This window comes from Phocoena phocoena, chromosome 8 (genome assembly GCF_963924675.1).
Source record: "Phocoena phocoena chromosome 8, mPhoPho1.1, whole genome shotgun sequence".
NCBI classification, from domain to species: Eukaryota; Metazoa; Chordata; class Mammalia; order Artiodactyla; family Phocoenidae; genus Phocoena; species Phocoena phocoena.
In genome coordinates this window covers 9,769,076-9,775,822 of record NC_089226.1, presented here as the reverse complement: position 1 = coordinate 9,775,822, position 6,747 = coordinate 9,769,076, and positions in this window count along the sequence as shown.

The following is a 6,747-nucleotide window of genomic DNA, read 5'->3' as shown; positions in this document are numbered from 1 at the left end:
CTATCACACTTGCCAAGAAAGGCATTTTTTGAAGCTGGCTCCAGCCCTCCCTCCCAAACTGCCTGCAACCAGCTCGCTTCCTCACAGCAAAAGGATGGGCCGTCAAGAAAGGTGTCTGGAGGCAGGGAGGGAGGCAGTGAAGGAACCGGAATACAAGCAGGACAGGAAGTGAGCCCCCAGCTGCCTGAGATGCAGGTGGGAGAGAAAGGGTCTGAGGAGGACAGAGAGGACGGGGGCTGCCAGAGACAGCAATGCAGCAGCAGAGTAAGGAAGCTGCAAGGTCGGGAAGTCGTGAGCAGAGGGGAACCCCAAGACCACGGAAGGCCCAAGACAGGAGGCCTGAAAAGAATGGGGAACTGAAGTACAAAAAGGTGACCCCTACAAATGGGGGACTGAGGCACAAAGCGATGGGACCCTGAAGTGAATGAGGGCCCAAAGGGGGCCGGAAGCCCAAAGAGACAGTGGAGGCAGATGCGTAAGAAGGGGAGGCTGAGAGCCCAGACACTGAGTGTGAGAAAAGATGGGAGTTGGGGGAGCAAGGCCTGGGGCAGTGGGGGCCCAGAGCCCCAAGACCGGAGAGGCCGATGGGCGAGAGGCAGGGCATCCACCGGTGGGCCTCAAGGGGAGCCGCGCTCCGCCGTGTTCAGCGGCTTCCAGGCTGCTTCGGCACGAGGGCCAGGTGCCCGTCTGACGGGCGGCAGTGACGCGGGAACCCCGGCCTGAGCAGCTGCCCGGGAGACGCACTTCTTGTTTTAGAACATATCCAGGGTTATGGACGGGCACTTACCCAGCTTGCTGCCCCTGGTGTCCTTCTTGGCCAGGCCCTGGCCCGGCGGCCCCGTAGGGCTTTGCTTCTCCATTTTGCGGAAGACCCGAGGCGGCAGCGGGCGGGCTCTTCGTGCGCATGCTCCTCACACGGCGCCACAGCCGCCGGCTCCTACGAGGCGGGTGTGCAGCTCGGCGGGCCTGGGGTCCCCATGCTGCAGAGGAGAGGACGGACGAAGCTTTGTCCTTGCGGGACCGTCAGGGGCCAGGCCACGGGCAGCTGGTGGGCGGCCTAACTGGGGGCTGCAGTGGGCCGGGGCGTGGGCTGCAGGGCACTTCTGGTGCTAGCCGCTGATTTGCCCCAGGGTGCTTTCCGTGCCGTCCATCTCGCAGTTGCTGCCGTAGGAGGCCTTGGCGGTGGCCCAGGCCACGCGTGCCCGCAGGCCCCACTCGTCTCCCGTGACAGCCTCCGAGCGGTCACCCAGGCCCAGCCGGCCGCCCGGGGCTCTCAGGCTGCCTGTTCTCTAGCGCCGCTTACTTCGGGGCCCAGCAGATGCCGGAGACCAGGGAGCCCTCGCGCAGGACCTCGCAGGGTCCGCTAGCCGCCTCCTGCGCCCGCCGGGTCTTCAGAGATTCTCCGGAGAAGGTAAGAGTGAGGCTGCGCCTGCGTTTGGGCACAGGGCACAGGCCTCCGGGCTGCCCCTGGGCTCCGGGAGGCTGCGGTGGAGCCAACCTTGGCCCGCGCGTCGCGTCAAGCGGCGGCGGTAAAGCTGCGGCGGCAAAGCTGCGGCGGCAAAGCTGCGGCGGCGGCTGTGGGAGGAGTCGAGCGGGTGGAGCCGGCCGCTCTCGCTGCTGAGGCGCTGGCTCCCCAGATCAATATTATTCTTCATAAGCAAATCAGCCGGGAAAAGGCATTTGAATGTAACAAAATTTCTTTTATCTACAATTTATTATTATTCCGTCAACCCCAGTATACGTGGAGTAGGGTTTCAGAGTTGGAAACACATAGCCCTGTGAGACACAAATTCAGCAACTAGAGTACGGTGTTTATACACAGTTCGAAGAGCCAGGCAGAATTTGGCCTTGGGAGGAGTCCTGTGTAAAATATCACAGACTCGCATTGTTCTTACATAAACTTCAGCACTTTCTGAAGCATCAACATTTCTGATTGTTGTGTGCGTTGGTTGATTTCCAGAGTGTTGAAATCATTGTGTTTGTCGATTTTGGCCAAGTTTATGGATGTTCTTGTGGAGAAGATTTGCTGACCTCACTCAACCATAAGTTCCACTGAAGAAGGTCCTTTTGATTTGACTTACCCATATTTTTCAGGAAATATAAACTATGTTTGTAACTTCTAATATTTCTGTGGAAAAATCCAAAGTTGTAGCAAATGAGTTTATGTTGCATGAAACAGGACTTATTGGGAAAACCAATAGTGACATTGTTTGCCAAAGAAGAAGCTAGAATATTCTCTCTTTTGAGAAGTGAGGTACAAAGATTACACAAATTTCAGTGATTAGCTGAGAATTAAAACACCCTGAAATCTTGTACACCTTATCCATATTTCTAACTTAGAATTTAACCCATTTGACAGATACGTGTTTTGCCAGTTAGATCATACTTTGGCTGATACATGTGGGGGAGAAATATTGTATCAGGGTTTATGTGCACAAACAATAGAAAGTGACTCTAATTCAGTGCTGTATGTCAATTATACCTCAATAAAACTAGAAAAAAATGGCTAGCTCTTTCAAATAGAAAAGAGTTAATATAAAGAAGATTGGGAATTCAGACAATTGGTTTGAAGTTCTAAAACCAGGGTTGGAGAATAGGCAGATGTGGCAGGTATCCGCATCTATAAGACATCTTATAGACAGCTTGGTAGACAGAGGTTCTGCAAAGGTGGGGCAGGCCAAAAGGACTGGCAGCTGTGCTACCACTGACAAAGGATGCTCACCCAATTCTGAGCAGTTGGCAACACCCACATCATGTAGTGTAGTTGTGGATATGTTATTCTCTCAGTGTCAGGAGAGCAGAGCAGGTCAATGATTCTGCTAGTCTGAGGTTTTGACTTGCGGCAAAGCGTTTAAGGGAACGGGTCGTCAAGTCAGACTTTCTGAAATTTAAACCCAGATGGATTCTCCACTTTCTAATTGTGAAATTTTAGACAATTTATGTGACCTCCTTCACCGTTGGTATCCTCATCTGTGAGATGAGAATAATTGTCTTTTGGCATAAATGACTTACTACATGTAAAATGTTAGAACACTGCCTGGAACATAGAGTCTGATAAGTTTTTGTTCTTCTTCTCCTCATTCATATTCACCTGAATGTACAGCCTGAACCTGTTCCCTGCCTCCTGGACGGTTCTGTTTTATGTCTGTTTATGTTCCTCAAGTTAAAGTGCCCCAAACTGCAGTCAGCGTTTATTTGGCGATTCTCAGCACTGCTCCTCCTCTGGTCATCAATTTATAAGCTTTTTTTCACTACCACCTAGGCAACAAATGAATTGTAAACATCTTCTCACTCAACTTCTTCATCCAGCCTCCAAGTCCCAGAGAACTTATCTCCTTGAGATCCTGGTCTGGCCTTTCTTTCTCAATTATACTGATTTGATAAGCTTCTCCTCATCTCATGTTTAGATTACTCTAATAGTTTCCAGTGTGAGTTCCTGTGGAATCTTACCTCCCTCTCACCACCACCCCCACACACACACGCGCGCCTCTCTTTCTTGCAATATGGTTATAACTGTAAATTGTTAGATAAATCTTGGCAGTTAGATTATTAAACAGTATTTATAGATAGTACATAAAATGCTATTTTTGCTTTCGTTTCCTATTTTGTTTTCCTTGAAGTGAATATTTTAGGTGCTTTCATTTGCTTAATATTCTATGGATTTCTGTGATTTATCCCTAAACTCGTGCCCATTTGTACAGATCTCCTCTCAGTATGTACAGCTGTAGCTATATGATGTTAGCTGGTAGTCTGAAAGTGTTATCTTCTTTAAGATGTCTTTCCAATAAATTTATGATCCACTCCAGGGACGACAGGATGCCCTCTTACTTTGTTGAAGATTTAACATCTTGAGATCCCCCTTCACCATCTTTCTGGGGATACTCTTCACCTCTTACCTATGTTAGGTCCCTGTACCTATGTTAGGTCCCCTATTCTCTGGATCCTATATCTTCCTGTTTCTTGGTTTCCTTCTTCATTTTTTTAAATGAATTTTATTTTTTAGAACAGTTTTAGATTTATAGAAAAATTGAGAACACAGTACAGAGAATTACCATATACCCCAAATTCTGTTTCCCCTATTATTAACATCTTACAGTACATTTGTTACAATTAATAAACCAATATTGTTATGTTATCAATAACTAAAATCCATATTTGATACAGATTTCCTTAGTATTTACCTAATGTCCTTTTTTTAACATCTTTATTGGAGTATAATTGCTTTACAATGGTGTTAGTTTCTGCTTTATAACAAAGTGAATCAGTTATACATATACATATGTTCCCATATCTCTTCCCTCTTGCGTCTCCCTCCCTCTCACCCTCCCTATCCCACCCCTCTAGGTGGTCACAAAGCGCCGAGCTGATCTTCCTGTGCTATGCGGCTGCTTCCCACTAGCTATCTATTTTACGTTTGGTAGTGTATATATGTCCATGCCACTCTCTCGCTTTGTCACAGCTTACCTTTCTCCCTCCCCATATCCTCAAGTCCATTCTCTAGTAGGTCTGTGTCTTTATTCCTGTCTTACCCCTAGGTTCTTCATAACTTTTTTTTTCTTAGATTCCATATATGTGTGTTAGCATACGGTATTTGTTTTTCTCTTTCTGACTTACTTTACTCTGTATGACAGACTCTAGGTCCATCCACCTCACTACAAATAACTCAATTTCATTTCTTTTTATGGCTGAGTAATATTCCATTGTATATATATGCCACATCTTCTTTATCCATTCCTCTGTCAGTGGACATTTAGGTTGCGTCCATGTCTTGGCTGTTGTAAATAGTGTTGCAGTGAACATTGGGGTGCATGTATCTTTTTGAATTATGGTTTTCTCTGGATATATGCCCCAGGTGTTATTTTTGAGAAGACTTTCAGGAAGCCAGAAAAAATGACAGCTGCCTAGATCCGCACCTCCCAATATTTCTGGTAAAAGCAATACAGAAGAATAAGATGAACAAATAAAAATCTGTAAAAACAATATCTACAGCATAATCCAAAGACAAAAATATGCCCGAACTTCAAAATAACTATAAATTAAGAAAGAAAATCCCAGGAAGCAATCTCTCTCACTCCTGCTCTAGAGACCTCAAGCTTTTGCAATGAGCAAGAGCAGGTGGAAAAAGCTTAGGTAAGAGAGAAGAGTTGTGATTGTGATGGATCTAGTTTGATCCAAAACCACGGTCAGAAAGAGTTAAGTTCACACTAAATGTGGAAAGGAAGAATCTGTCTCGAGAGATGAGAGTGAGATATACAGGAAGGGAAGGGAAAGGATGTGCAATTTGAAGTGTCACCTCTTGGTACCTTGAGAGAAGAAAAAAAAAAAAATTATAAAAGTACTATGTGTGGAGTAAAGAAGTAATAGACACTAACAACAGAGAGGTCAAATACAGAATAAAATTTGTGTTGTAACGGTTTTAAAAATAAAATCTTAAAGATTAGAACACGGAAAAGAAGAAAAATAGGCAAAATCAAGCAAGCAATGAGATTCTTCACTGGGTTGGTCTCTCTCCAGTCCCTTCCTGGGAATGATATTCTCTTGAAATCTCACCCAGAGTTAAGCCGTTGAGGGTGAGATCATTTTCTTGGCATCAGTCATGGTTGAAAGATGCATCTCTTTTAACAGAATACTGAAATTAAAAGTACAGGCATTGAGCAGCATATATTGAGTCTTTTCCTTTCTCTTTATTTCTTCTCCTCATTTTGGACTATAAAAGCTCAAAATACCTGTTGGGTAGTCTTGGGTGAAGGGTGATAATGTTGATGCCTGCCACATGTTGACACTGGAAGTTACAAAAGTAGGTACCTAGATAAGAGCTACTCAATTTCATGTGATCTGAGTATATGGAAAAGGGTGGTGGAGCCCCACAGAACAAGCTAGTCCTATATGGTCTCATGGTAAGCCATTTTCCCCTTGAGTTATACCCCAACTCTTAGTAAGGTCCATTTTGAAATTTCAGCTAAAATAAGATCAAGCAAAGGAGTGATCTTTTCATTGCATGAGTCAGAATAATAAAGGTGGAGATACATATTCGTGAGGAACAGAGTAGAGTCTTCTGGTCTACACAAGGAGAAAGTCTGTCTGAGAAAAAAGCCAGGTAGAACCAAGCATATTCAAGTAATTGAAAGAAAGAGACACAACCCTCTGGATTCCTCGGATCCATTCAATTCTGAAGCCTAATGCATCCCTGGATTTGCCAGTTAAGTGAACTTTTTTGTTTGTCTCAATATCATTTCACTTACAATGAAAAGTAATTATTTATTATAATGAAAAGGTTTTTAATTAATCCATGTCACTACTGTACCTTGTACAAAGTTCTATGATAGTAATTACTCCCTTTTTTCTGTATAGCATTGTAAGAGAAATTAATTTTATATTAAGAAAGATCTGTGTTTAAATCCTGGCTCTGCCATTAGTTGTTATGACTTTGGCAAATTTCTTTTTAACATAAGCTTTGGTTTCTTCATATGTAAAACAGAAATACTGTTCTCAAATAATTCTGAAGATTATAAAGGATAAGTTAATGAAAGAGTTTAGTATTGTAGCTAGAGCCAGATATCTATAAATTGTGCAGTTCTCACTTTCTTTTGTTGCTTCTCTAATTAGAATGAGAGAACCAAGGGGCAGGATCTGCATCTTATTCCTTTTTGTATTCAGAGTACCTTGCAGCTTAAATCCACCGAGACCATTATTTACTCTAGAGAAAACAGGCTTGTGAAGGAAAAGTAATCAGCATATTTTACTCCT